Source organism: Lissotriton vulgaris, chromosome 2_1 (genome assembly GCF_964263255.1).
Source record: "Lissotriton vulgaris chromosome 2_1, aLisVul1.2, whole genome shotgun sequence".
Taxonomy (NCBI): Eukaryota; Metazoa; Chordata; class Amphibia; order Caudata; family Salamandridae; genus Lissotriton; species Lissotriton vulgaris.
The window spans coordinates 765,439,804-765,453,066 of record NC_141687.1 but is presented as its reverse complement, the minus strand read 5'-3'; positions in this window follow the sequence as shown (position 1 = coordinate 765,453,066).

Here is a 13,263-nt window from a genome sequence, read left to right as displayed (position 1 = left end):
GGAGGCTGAAATGCAGATAAGGTTATCAGATAATGGCACATTCCTAAATAGCAAATGTGCACCTCTGTTCATGGTCCTCCATTAGGAATAACAATGTTGAATTTGTCTCTGATGTTCACAAGGGGAACTACAAAAGGGACTCGGGAGAGATCCATTCACTGCATAAACAGCTGGAGACACTCAGGGTCATTGAATAGGAGGAGGAGACGCCTGCTGTTCGCCTAGCCCCTCTCTTCCTAATAGATGTGCAATTCCTGTGCTCCCCAAGTTGAGTACATAATTACTCCTATGTAATTTTTTGGGGTTGATGCGTGATCACAATATCACTCCGCAAAGAGCCACCAGGCCCCAGCGGTGCAAGAATTTTCCCCACTGAAGACCATATGAAATTCTGGCGATTCCACCCATTCCCACAGATAGAAAAAAGTGCTGTTTTGCTGCTACTAGCTGCAATCTGGCATCTCTTGCTACCTCTGGTTGTGACACCTTATGGGCAGACAAGGCATTCACCAAGACTACTCTACTGTGAGCAGAGTGCAAGGAGATGAAAAGCAGGAAGGTGTGTCAAGATGAAGTGCACAGCTTTCAATCAGAGACCACTAAGAATAATTAGGTAGTGTGAATACTTATGGCTGGGTGCATAATTGTATGATGTACACAAACCTTAACTGTTAATTGTGCCCAACCAAGTATACAACCATTCTGCAAAAAATATATATTACGTTATTGACTGTTTTGCAAGAGCTGATAAGGACTGATGAAAAAGTAACTTAATTACTTTGCTCAAAAACTATACACAGCAAAACCAAAGGGGATGATGGCCAGAGTGTTGATCATTGCAAGCACTCACCCCCAGTCAACTGATCTGGGTTAAATCCATCATCATTCTTTAGCTCACTCCGCCACCCCAGGTCAGACATGGCCATATGCAAATCAGTCTGACCCTGTGCCTCATGGGAACAGTCCTGCCCGACCTGCCAAGCCATGTCTTCCCTGGAGCGGAAACAAGCATCCTGGGACCCGTTTCTGGCTAATCAGCCGTCATCAGCCAGGCTAGCTTGAATTCAGATGCTCACTTTGCCACTGGAATCAAGCTAGCCTGCTTTTTAGCTGTGGAGGCAGACATGTCAGGGAAAATACGACATAGTGGGAAGTCCAAGGAGGTGAACTGTCACTGCTTTATGGCCTTAGACAGTCTGTGTTCCTTAATCTTGTAATCCCCAAAATGAACAAGGATTGTCCACAGGAATTTGGTTTGAAAGTCAAATCTCCATTATATTCCAGGAGGCCATTTTTTTAAATGAAAGAGTCGACCCATTGTAATGTTTGCTGCCCCTCTGGGCCTTCCGAAATACCAAGGATATGAAGAGTACAGCGTCTAGAGTGATTCTCCAATTCCTCCAGTTTGTACTTCAGTGCAGATTTTTGGCTCTGAAAAGCAGCGACTTTTTCATTCATGATTGAAACTTGATCCTCCAATGGTGAGATCATATTCTCCCCCTCATGAAGTTATGACGGGACCCGAGCCATGTTATCTTCGATTTTAGTGAGGCGGGAATGGATGGCAGCAATTCCCGTAGAGGGAGAGACTTTGAGCTCTTTAATTCTAATCCAAGATTAAGCTGGGCAGGCTCTTAGCATCCCATTGCAAAGTGAAGTATCTTTTGAGAATAGGTATAACCTGCACACCTGTTTAGTGAGTAACTAAGATGTAGTAATCAGATTAAGCTATTTTTATCAATGAGTGCTACCTTGTTGTCCTGATCTGCTCCTGTCAGGTTATATTATCCAAAAGTCAATGTGTACAGATCCTGTCACATGTAGCAAGGTGCACCACTCAATCCTTTACCGTGCTATTAATTGAAGAATACTTCTCTTATTTGAACAAAAATGTCCGACTGATTATAATATTTTCAGCATGATCTATACATGCATAAAACTACAGTTTAGATAGCTAATCAACCACAAAATAATCAATGAGCCTACATAAATGCATTGACCTACCCAGTACTAGGTCAACGTGGACCATCAATGCGGGAAAAATTACTGCAAATATAAAATATGTGTGTTACCGTTGTGTGATCTATAACCAAAGTTCTGACTCTGTAATATACAGGTCACACCCACTGAATCACTTATTGATATTGTAATCCCGTAAGCGAATGGCCCATGTTAAAATACCTCTCCCTCCTATTCTTTCACCCGCTCAATCCTTACAAGAAGCTCCATATGACTTACTTAGAGACGCTGCCAACTTTCCGTGCTGCTCTTCTTTGTCCACCAACATTCAAAGTCCTTCCAGACGCGCTACTCGTTATACGTGTGATCTGCGTAATGCATGTTCCCGACGCGCTACCATTACAAGAGAAAATAGACTTCTCGATCACGAGCTATCGAACTTGTGACTATGGTATTTGAGCTTAAATGCAAAAACTCCTCAAACTCATCACAATGCTGTGGTAAAATATCTGCCCATTTTTTACAAACAAAATCGTTAAAATACCAATACCTTTTTTTTTGTTAAATATTTTTATTGGGATTTATCAGTGCATTACAGAGAAACATTAAATTCATTTAATCCGGACATTATAACAAATCTGGGGAATCAGGCACAATAAATACATACAATCAATGGTAAATACATAAATAGGAATTAGGGAAGATTCAGATCATCTTAATCATCAATTCATAATATAAAAAAAACACGTTGTTAGATAAAGAAGCAGATAAAAGCAGCATAGCAGATCAGGCGATTGCAGCTTGGCCTCCCTCCATTTTGTAATCGGAGCCCAGATCCCTCTTTCAAACTCCCGAGTTGTCACAACCTTTTGTTTATAAAGACAGGACTCAATATTATGTGTTCCGAGAAATCTGGAAAGCCACATTTGAAAGGACGGGGCCACAATATCTTTCCACCCCGCAGAAATTAAAATCCTGAGCACAGCCACAGAAATAAAAACCAGGGCTTTCTCTTCTTTAGCCAGCTTAAAGTTTGAATCTGTGCCTAGTATCATCAGGGTAGGGAATAGATCGATCTTGTGACCTAGCAACCCCTCCCAGAATTTCTCTATCTCCATCCTAACTGGGATCAGCAGGCTACAGTTAAAAAACATATGCAGTAGATCTGCTTGCCCAGCCCTACATCTGGGACATCTGTCATCTTCCCTGACCCCCCAGGCAAATAATTTAGCCGGCGTGTAATACAGATTAAAAACCATTTTATAGTGCTGGGCCCGCAGGTTTGAGGCCCGGAAGATCTTTTTATTCAAGAGCAGGGCCAGGTCGACATCCGCATCAGGATTTCCCAATTTCCTAGCCCAGGCTACTTCTGTCTTATCCAAATCATCTGGAATTCCCACAAGAAAAATATTATATATAGTGTTGATCTTCTTGCAGCCCCTGGTCAATACATCCAGCAGGGGGAAATTTACTGGAGGTGGCAGTTGAGGTCTTAATGCCTTCAGGGACCGTATAATTTGGCCATACACAAACCAATGATTAGCTGGAATTCCAAACCTACTTTGCAGGACATCGAAGCTCACTGCCCCTTCTCCCTCCATAATATCCCAGAATGTCTTAATACCCATCCCCCTCCAAACCTTCAAGGTCCTATCTACCCACATCTGTGAGAAGAGGCTAGAGTTGCATATATGTAGATAAAAATTGACCTTGGGTATGTTAAAGGCCTTTACACTAGCATTCCAGACACGCCAAGCCCCGTCCAAAATCTTAAATCTGGCCTTCTTATAAAATCTCTGGTCAACTTTGCACAGCATTAGCTCCAGAGCCTTCCTTCCTAACAACAACTGAAAGATAGATGGAGGCGACTGGACTTCAATGCTTGCTTCACCGGGGCTCGTCTCTGACTGGAAGAGCACCGACATTTGTGTCAAAAGACAAGTCCAATGATATAGTCTTAAATTTGGTAAGGCAAGTCCACCCTTTTCCCTTGGAAGAGACATCAAATTAGTAGAACGCCTGACCTTCCCAAATTGCCAGATAAATCTAATGAAAACAGATTCCAGATTTTTTATTATTTTCTCCTCCAGAAAGAGTGGTATGGCCCGAAAGAGGTACAGCACCTTTGGAAACATTGTCATAAAATACCAATACCTATGGTTCTGTACCCTGCTTTAATATAATGCGTCAAAGTAACAGTAATCACTCGATCTGCACTGTCACTGATCCCAAAACATAAAGTTAGTACCCAAATATGTTATAGTGATTTCCTCCACTACAATATCTAGAAAAGTATATCAAAGATAACGACAAATGAGTCATTGGGTGTTTAAAATAAGGAAAGGGCTCCTACATCCCTAGGGTGCTAAAAATTACATTACAAAAGGAAGAATAACTAAAAATTGGGTAATCAAATAGCAAACCAGCTACTTGTCTTCTGTGGGATATGTGTTTCTACACAGCTTTGGACAGACGCAACTGCTTTTACAGCACGATTGACGTACTGTTTTCTTTTAGAGAAATGGGCAACAATGGGTTTGGTGTATTAGATGAGGGATATGCACTAGTTGTTAGTTACTTGTATACTTAAAGGCAGCATTACCTTACGAGCAACAGCATGACCATATTATGTGTTTTGGAACGAGGGTCTAGTCCTTAAAAGATCTGAAATTTGACTTTGCAATCGAATTATATTTTGAATTCGAATTTTACAATATTTGTACTTGTAGTGTTCCCCTGATGAAGCAGCTCCCGAAATGCATTGGGAACAACAGCACAGAACATGATTTGTGGAATATGATGTAAAAATGAATTATACAATATATGCTACATCAACTAAAATTTGATTTAAAAAGAAGCACTGTTAATCTTGTTATGTAGGCTCATTGTTTATTTTGTGGTTAATTAGCTATCTAAAAGGTAGTTTTATGCATGTATAGATTATGCTGAAAGTATTATAATCAGTGGGACATTTTTGTTCAAACAAGAGAAGTATTCTTCAATTAATAGCACCGTAAGGGCTTGAGTAGTGCACCTTGCTACATGTGACAGGATATGTACACATTGACTTTTAAAGCGAAGAATCTATCATCCTTAGAGGAGCTTTCCTGAATCAATTCAGGCCCAGATTTAGATTGTTCTGCAGATGCTACAGAGGATACAGTGTTATCAGGTACTGCCGGCACAACGTCTTCAGGAGCAGGTAATCCAGATAAGCTCCGTCCGGGAGATGGTAAAGGGTGCACTAGAGGTTGTGAAAGTGCACTACTGCCACCACAGAGAGAGAACCCCTTAATGGAGTCAGGAGGCTGTTCAGCTGTTGATGGAACATTCTCCACCCCTCTGCGCTGGATAATAATCCAGATTTAGCTTTGTAGAATAAAGGGTATTTTTTAAGTGTTTTAAGTTCCTTGGATTTCTCAGCCTCAGCGTCGCCCCCGGGAGTTATCGTCTCTGGATCCATTAAAATGTGTGCAGTTGAGGGCCCTGCCCTAGGAGAAACAACAGAGACGAGGCTAGTACTCGTATCCAGATCAGCAGAGCCCCCCCCGAATAATCTTGCTTGGAGAGCTCTGTGGTGGCCATCTCAGAATTTTCTGTGGGCAGTCCCAGATCTTTCCTCAAGGCTGCAGCGCGAGTTGCCCAGGCTGCTGCTTGTCCTACGCATTTTTTAACCCACTGAACTAGCACTAGGGAATAAAGATGGGTTTCAGCAGTATTTCTGGAGAAATTTCACATATTGCAAGCTCCAAGGCATTTCTTTTGCTGTTCTCATGATAGATTACCAGTAGTTACAAAGAGTGGAAAAAGAAGGCTTTTGCGCATAGAACTTCCCCGGTGACCCTCAACCAAGTAGTACAAAAAGCCCCATGCACAGACTGGCAGCAGAGCTCATGCACTTACCCCTTTGGCGAGAAACCTGGTGGTCCCTGATGATACGGCAAAAGTGAGTCTCAGAAAGTAGCAAACCTTCTCGTATTCTGGGAGGTAGAGCTGCCTGAGCTTAACATTTCTTAATACGTCCTTGGTGTCCTCAGTATTTATTCCAGAGCAGCTCCGATGGGAACAAAGAGCCAGGAACTTGGTTAGTATTAAGCTCCCACAGCTATACTGTGACTTTGGTGACTATAGTCTGTGGAGTTGTGAAAGCGCTGAGGGCTTGTCCCGTCTTGTCTAATCTTTTCAGCTGTATCTTTATGGGGCTAGGACTTCCAACCAGCTTTTCTTCCATCTTCTTGAAATCAAGCATCAGCGGCAGCCTGCCGGCCAGGAAAGTACAATAGAAAATTCCCCCCACAGTGATGCTCTGAGTTGCTGATAAGCCAACTTAAAGCGTAATTTCGGGCATATGACCAATTTTAATCATAGAGATCTGCAGGACGGGTTGTATCGAGCGCCAGAACCTCACCAGCTCCTGCTTGTGAAATCCACCGCAGCCATTCCATAGCATTTCTGCTGCGTCTCTGCGGGCGTCCGGAAGTGGAGGGGGTGTGTGGTTTACGGCGCGTTCAGCCGGTAGCCTGAATCGTCAAGAGCCAGCCTTGGAAAAATTATTTTTATCATTTGTTTACTAAATAAGCTTTCCACTGACTCAATCATCCTTCCAAAGTTTATGCTTGTCTTTTGTCTCCCTTTTATTGCCAAGAGTACTGTTAGGTTAATCAAAGACATGCATTCTCATTATATTGAATTTAAGGGTGTGCTTGATCCTAGAGTGACTGATTTTTGTTTTTCTCATGGAGTAGAGTCTGTTTTAGTGACAGTAACAGGTGATCTTAGGTTGTGCCAAGATGAAGGAGATGCAGCAGCTTTCATTTTACTCATTTGGCAAGTAATGTTTCAATACAGACATTTTTGCCACTTCGGTTGATCTTTCTCAAATAGATCAACATTTTCTTGTGTCATAACACTCTATAGTAACCTAAAAATCATTGGGCTTGTTGTGTTAGTATTACTTAGGCTTCTGGAAGAACCACCTGTATAATAAAATCTTTACAATGTGTTGATGTCATTGAAGCGTGTATGTGACCATTGAAATGCCTTTGTATTCTAAGTCTGTGGGAGAGCTCTGCCAGTCATCTGTTAGTTTCCATGGTGGCTTGTACATCATAATAAATTGATGCTTCTTCTTCACAGACTTATAGCTTGTCATTAAACGTTTTGTTGGCAGCGAGAAATTCAAAGATAAACCACCACTCCACAGAACTAATCCACTGTGCTACTGCTTCATTTCTCCTGGGCAGCCTTGCATATATCACCAGATGACTTACTGTACTGCCCTGTGTGACTGAGCTCGTTGCCAGTGCCGGTTTTCGGCCGATTTTGTTACAGGGCCGATTTTGCAGCTATGCTGCAAAGACGGCCCTGTAACAAAAACGTCCCCCAGGGGCCCCACACCGGCTCCCACCCATGGGGCGCACCAGGGGATTGCCCGGTGCCCGCAACGGCCAGTCCGGGCCGTTTATGGAGAATGGAGAATGGAGATTATGACCGTTCTAAGACGTGGATACCCAACGCGCTGGCTACAGGACGCGTTCCGGACATGACTCCAATTTACTAGAAGGCAAACACCGAAATACAGTACACCGCACTGCCTGAACACAAAGGACCTTTCTCCACCACTGGATTTCATCACGACGTACTGGAACTGTAATAATCTCCATTCTTGATCCAGCCACTGAGGATTTAGTTCATACCACAGTTTTATTGCCCTGAAGAAGCCCATGTTTGGGTGAAACGCGTTGGCTGGTTCTATCAATCGCATATCAAGCACATCTGGAAATAAAAGACCAGAAACAACTCTCTGCTGACGTTTTTATTGATGTGCTTTTCTGTACCAACTGTTTGTGTTTATATATTGCCTCTCATCCAACCAGTTCACATATTAATTTTATGATCTACAAGCGGGAGATCATTTGAGGTGGGTAATATCATCTTCACTTAGTGACTAGTCCAGGTGGTGCAGTCTTTTATGACCCAGTTGCTTTCCTTGTTGTCTTTCCATGAATTACAAGTCATCCTGGCATCAGGTGCTACCACCAGCACATGGAGTCACAGGGTGACACAGTTTGTTAGAGCAAGTGGTTAGATCTATGTTGTGGTCGTACTGCACCACGTCCCACTCTGTAATTAATATGTCACCTTTTGAGTTGTTGAGTCTTTTTTCCAAGTTGTGTATGACAGGAGTAAAAAGGTGGTCTGAGCTGGAAGAGCTGGATGTGCAGATCAGAAGGAAGGTTAAAGCCACTCAATCCAAGCAAAAGGGCAGAATTGACTCCAGGAAAGAGGCGAAAGGGATGATGTTTAGGGTGGGAGTTCTGGTTTGTGTTAAAACTTGTTTTTTACATAAAGGAAGAGTGCACGTTTGGTGAGCCTGGGGTTGTTGAGTAAATTATTGGCAAGTCTGTAAGCGTGTTGAGGCGGCATTGGTGTAATGCTGCTAGAGCGGTTAAGGTTTGTCATGGTGCTGACTTTTTCACCTGAAAGACTAGTCAAGTAGTGAGGAAGTCATTTGGTTGGAGAATTTCTGCTGGATTGCGACGGAGTGCCCGAATACATAGGCTACAGATAAACTGTTAAATGTTTTTGTTTAGTTTAGAATTGCTAAGGTGGATGTAATGTAGTAACCTATAAGTTATTGGGGCTTGTTTTGTCAGTATTCCCTAATCTTTTGGAACAAAAACATGTAATATAGACTCTGACGTAATGTAAGGATGTTGATGACCTTTGAATCTCCAGGGGATTCTGATTAAGTTAATGCTCTGCCAGTCACCTGCTTCTTTCCGTGGTGGCTTGTACATGCTTACCGTAATAAACTTTTGCTCAGTCCTAAGATGCTGTGAGCACCATTAAGGGAAAATAGAGGTTTTACTGTGAACCTTGATATTGCGGATCCAGATTGCCTACTACAGTACTGGCAGGGGATTGGTACAGGGTTTCTTTTAATCATAGAAATTCAGCTTAAGAAACCATAATTACTACATTCAAGCATCCAGCACTGGCAGTCTACAAAATGCTTTTATATTACTCAAGCTCAGTGTTTAAGGGTGCTTGGTGGAGATTGATTAATTTGTTGATTAACTATTTTATTATGTGCTCACTAACCAAAGGTCTCTTGGAACATGTCTTTATGAATGCCTGAAAAAGATTTGTCTGAAGGACTTTGGTTTAAGAAGTTTGAGTGATAAACACTGTTGGATGGCGGAGGAAAGGGACTTCTAAAAATTTGGAAATAGATGGGATAATGCCTTTCCCACTTTAGGTTTGAGTTTAATCCTGGGTATAATCAGTAACAATTGGTTACTGCTCCTTAATGTTCTCTTTGGCTGGTTCTGTGGTTTAAGTAAGATAATAACATTTTATGGATGCATTTAGACATTAAGTAATGCATTTAAAGGGAAGCTAGTGAAGATGTCGCCTGACTTGTGAGACGTGGTTGTTTGCATTTAGTTCCTATACTGACTGGAACATTTTAAGCATGTTGAAGGAAAACTGCTTAGTAAACTGAAATACCTGCACATAGATCTTCTTTCATCTTGTAGAACTGACTGCCACCTCAACCACTAAGGCCCTGGCTTCCTGAGGAAACAACAGCAATAATTGCCAGAGAAATTGGAATTAATGATAGCCATTCCTTATCATGGCGCTGACCTGTTTTTTTAGCTAACAATCATCTGTAATGGTCAGCCTAGATAAGTCAAGTCAAGTCAGAGAATTTATATAGCGCACTACATACCCAGAGGGTCTCAAGGCGCTTAGGGAGGGGAGGAGGATTACTTGTCAAATATCCACGTTTTAAGTTGCTTTCTAAATGCTAGGTGGTTCTGGGTAAGGCGAAGGTAGGTGGGGAGTGAGTTCCATGTTTTAGCTGCCAGGTATGAGAAGGATCTGCCTCCCATGGTGGTCTTGTTGATGCGGGGTACAGTGGCGAGGGCTTGGCTGGAAGAGCGTAGTTGGCGGGAAGGGGTGTAGAAGGACAGTCGTGAGTTGAGGCATTCTGGTCCGATGTCGTAGAGTGATTTGTGTGCGTGGGTTAGCAGTCGGAAAGTGATCCTCTTATTGACGGGTAGCCAGTGGAGGTCTTTCAGGTGGCCAGAGATGTGTTCGTTACGCGGGATGTCTAATATGATCCTGGCTGAGGCGTTTTGGATTCGTTGGAGTTTCTTCTGGAGTTTAGCGGTAGTACCTGCGTGGAGGGTATTTCCGTAGTCCAGTCGGCTCGTGACCAGAGCATGGGTGACTGTTTTTCTGGTTTCGGTGGGGATCCAGCGAAATGTTTTTTTGAGCATGCGAAGAATGTTGAAGCAGGATGAGGATACGGCGTTGACTTGTCTGTTCATTGAGAGTGAAGAATCCAGGATAACGCCTAGGTTCCATGCGTGGTCTGTCGGGATGGGTGCTTTTCCAAGGGCTTCCGGCCACCAGGAGTTGTCCCATGCAGAGGGGGATGTACCTAAGATGAGGACTTCTGTTTTATCTGAGTTCAGTTTCAGACGGCTTTGTTTCATCCATTCGGCAACTTCTTTCATTCCTTCGTGTAGGTTGGTTTTGGCGGTGCTGGGGTCATTGGTGAGGGAAAGGATCAGTTGAGTGTCATCCGCGACGGAGATGATGTTGAGGTTGTGTTGGCGAGCGATGGTCGCAAGGGGGCTCATGTATACGTTGAAGAGGGTGGGACTGAGTGAGGATCCTTGTGGTACGCCACAGATGACTTCAGTGGCCTCGGACTTGAATGGTGGAAGGCGGACTCTCTGGGTTCTTCCGGTGAGGAACGAGGTGATCCATTCAAGTGCTTTTCCTTGTATTCCGATGTTTCTGAGGCGTTGTAAAAGGGTGCTGTGGCAGACTGTGTCGAAGGCTGCAGAGAGGTCGAGGAGGATGAGGGCGACTGTGTCTCCATTGTCCAGTAGAGTTCGAATGTCGTCTGTTGCAGCGATGAGGGCGGTCTCAGTGCTGTGTTTTGCTCGGAAGCCAGATTGTGAGGAGTCGAGGGATTTGTTGGCTTCGAGGAAAGCGGAGAGTTGGTTGTTGACAGCTTTCTCGATGACTTTGGCTGGGAAAGGAAGGAGCGATATGGGGCGATAATTTTTGAGTTCGGTGGGGTCCGCTGTGGGTTTTTTCAGAAGGGCGGTGAGTTCAGCGTGTTTCCAGCTTTCCGGGAAGGTGGCGGAATTGAAGGAGCAGTTGATGACGTCTCGGAGGTGCGGTGCTATGACGGAGTCTGCTTTGTTGAAGATGTGGTGAGGACATGGGTCTGTGGGGGATCCTGAGTGGATGGAGTTCATCAGGCGGATGGTGTCCTCAGTGGAGATTGGGTTCCAGTCGTTAAGGGTGTTCAAGGGGGGAGAGTGTTCGGCATATGGTCGGGTGGGTTGGTCTCCGGGTTGGTTGTCGAAGCTGTTGTAGATGTCTGCAATTTTGTTGTGGAAGAATAAAGCCAGGGAGTCGCAGAGGGCTTGAGAAGGGGTGATGTCGTTGGAGTTGGCCGAGGGGTTGGTAAATTCCTTGACGATGTTGAAAAGTTCCTTGCTGTTGTGGGCGTTGTTGTCTAGTCGATCCTTGAATGCTGTTTTTTTGGCCTTACGGATTACTTGGTGGTGTGTGCGGGTGGCGATTTTGAAGGCGTCCTTGGTGCTAGTGGTTGGGTCTTTTTTCCAGGCCTTTTCAAGGGAGCGGCAGAGTTTCTTGGACTTCTTAAGATCATCGTTGTACCATGAGGCCTTCTTGCTGCCAAGTTTGCGTTGACGTTTTTTCAGTGGTGCTAGGATGTCGGCGGTGTTGGATAACCATAGGGTGAAGTTGGCGGCGGCTTGGTCTGGGTTAGAAGAGTGGGCTGGGGTGTTTAGAAGGAGCAATGAGGAGATCTGGTCGATGGTGATTTTGTTCCAGTTTCTTTGCAGAGTTGGTTGGAGCTGGTTGGTGGGTTTCGGCTTGTTGTAGGTGAAGTGAACGCAGCTGTGGTCAGTCCAGAGGAGATCCGTAGTGTGGCTGAAGGAGACATGATTGCTGGAGGTGAAGATGGGGTCGAGTGTGTGACCTGCGATGTGGGTGGGGGAAGTGACCAGTTGTTTAAGTCCGAGGTTGGCGAGGTTGTCCAAGAGGGTGGTGGTGTTGCGGTCGTTGTTCTTTTCAAGGTGAAAGTTGAGGTCTCCCAGAAGGATGTAATCTTTGGAGGGGAGCGCGTGTGGAGTGATGAAGTCCGTGATGTCTTCACTGAATTTTGAGCGGGGTCCTGGTGGTCTGTAGAGGAGGGTGCCTCTGAGTGTGGTCTTGGGGTCGATGTGGATCTGGAGTGAAGGTGTTCAGAGTTGGCGAGGTTGACGTCAGAGCTGGTTGAGATGTGGATTGATTTTTTATGGACGATAGCGATTCCTCCTCCTGTGTGGCCGGTACGGTCCTTGCGTGTGATCTTATAGTCTTCAGGGATGGCAATGGTGATGTCTGGGGCGGAGGAAGCGTTCATCCATGTTTCTGTAAGGAAGGCGACGTCCGGAGAGATGGTGTCTAGTAGATTCCATAGGTCAATGGCGTGTCTGTGGACCGATCGGGTGTTGAGAAGGATGCATTGTAGGTGGTTGGGGTCGGGAATCTGTGGTGTGGTTGTAGCGGAGATGTTGTCGGTGCCGATAAATTTGCAGGAGTAGCAAGAGAAAGGTCCATGGGTGTGTCCAGGAGCGGCTTGGACGCAGTTGGGGGCGCGACCGGGGTTAAGGGCTAGGAGGGTGGCGGCATCGTAAGTAATGCGGGAGGGGTGGGCATGACGGGGACCAGGGGCTCTGGCGCTGGGCGCGGTCCAGGCGCGGACGGGCGTAGACGGGCTTACCTTTGGCGCACCTTCGGCGCGGATTGGGCGCGGTCGCTGCGCGTGGACGCTGCACGCATGGGCTACTGTCATATATGGATGGTGGGGAGGGGGAGGGGCGAGGGCGGCTCAGCTGGGAGGCGGGGCGGGCTCACGAGCACAACAACAACACCCAAAATGGCAGCGGAGGGGAGGGCAGAGAACAGCGCCGGGAGTTATCGCGCTAAATGTGTAACGTTGTGCGCAGGTAGAGAGGAGCAGCGAGCAGGGTAGCACAGGCTAAAGACTTACTGGCCAATGAAAGTTAAAGTAGAAGCGGGGCAGCGAGCAAGGCAGCGCAAGGATAATAGGCAAATAACAGCAATTGATCAAAGCGGAGCAGCGAGCAGGGCAGCACAAGGATAATAGGTTAATAACAACAATTAATCAGAGCGGAGCAGCGAGCAGGGCAGCACAAGGATAATAGGCAAATAACAATAATTAATCAAAGCGGAGCAGCGAGC